Source organism: Neopelma chrysocephalum, unplaced genomic scaffold, assembly GCF_003984885.1.
Source record: "Neopelma chrysocephalum unplaced genomic scaffold, ASM398488v2 Primary Assembly neopelma1_185787, whole genome shotgun sequence".
Lineage (NCBI taxonomy): Eukaryota > Metazoa > Chordata > Aves > Passeriformes > Pipridae > Neopelma > Neopelma chrysocephalum.
In genome coordinates, this window is record NW_020938784.1 from 1 (window position 1) to 1,273 (window position 1,273).

The 1,273-nt window shown below is 49.0% G+C and overlaps 1 pseudogene; it reads left to right on the top strand.

Moving 5' to 3' along the window:
* Positions 1-539: 539 nt before the first annotated feature.
* Positions 540-867, top strand: LOC113962906 (annotated as a pseudogene).
* Positions 868-1,273: the final 406 nt, after the last annotated feature.

Below are 1,273 nucleotides of genomic sequence, written 5' to 3' on the forward strand. Positions count from 1 at the left end.
AATCTCTCAGATATCCCTACAAATTTCTCAGCTGAGAGAGATCTCATCAATCCATGGAAATATCTCCAATATCCATAGAAATCCCTCATGTATCCCTAGAAATTCCTTGTCCAAAAAGGGATTTCATCAATCCATGGAAACATCTCATCAATCCATACAAACCACTCAAACATCCATAGAAATCTCAAATCCTCATTCAAATTTCTCATCTGAGAGAGGTCTCATCAATCCATGGAAATAGTTCAGATATCCATAGAAATCTCTCAAATATCCCTACAATTCTCATCAATCCATGGAAACATCTCATCAATCCACAGAAATCTCTCAAACATCCATAGAAATCCCTCAAATATCCCTACAAATTCCTTGTCCAAAAGGGGATCTCGTCAATCCATGGAAACATCTCATCAATCCATACAAACCTCTCAGACATCCATAGAAATCTCTCAAGTATCCCCACAAATTTCTCCTCTGAGAGGGGGGATCCCGTAAATCTGTGGAAATCCCTCTTAACCCTGGAATATCCGATGGAATTCCAGCGGTGTCACCCCAGAACCAACCCGGACGTTGCCACCTCCCCGTTTTCCCGTCTTGAACGACTCTTCCCTCTCTTCCCAAGGGTATCATTTCCCGGAGTGGGCTTATAAAACCGAGTCCAGCCCGGGCTCCAGGCAGATCCAGCTGTGGCACTTCATCCTGGAGCTGCTCCAGAAGGAGGAATTCCGTCATGTCATCGCCTGGCAGCAGGGAGAGTACGGAGAGTTCGTCATCAAGGACCCCGACGAGGTGGCCCGGCTGTGGGGCAGGAGGAAATGCAAACCCCAGATGAACTATGACAAGCTCAGCAGGGCCCTCAGGTGAGGAGGGGAAGGGCTGGAAAGGAGCATTCCCAGATCCTCCAGGGGGAAATTTGGGGGAATTTAGGTCGGGTCGTCTCAGAAGTGGCCGAGGATGAGGTTGGACGGGGTTTGGAGCAGCCCGGTCTGGTGGGAGGGTGTTGAGGGTCCCTTCCGAAGCATTCCAGGATTCCTTGTGCTGGTTTAGGTGGGATATTGGGGGATAAATCCTTCCCTGGGAGGGTCCCTTCCAACCCAAAGCATTCCAGGATATTCCCTGTGCTGGTTTAGGTGGGATATTGGGAGTACCAAACCAGAGCATTCCAGGATATTCCCTGTGCTGGTTTAGATGGAATACTGGGGGTAAATCCTTCCCTGGGAGGGACCCTTCCAACCCAGAGCATTCCAGGATATTCCTTGTGCTGGTTTAGGTGGGA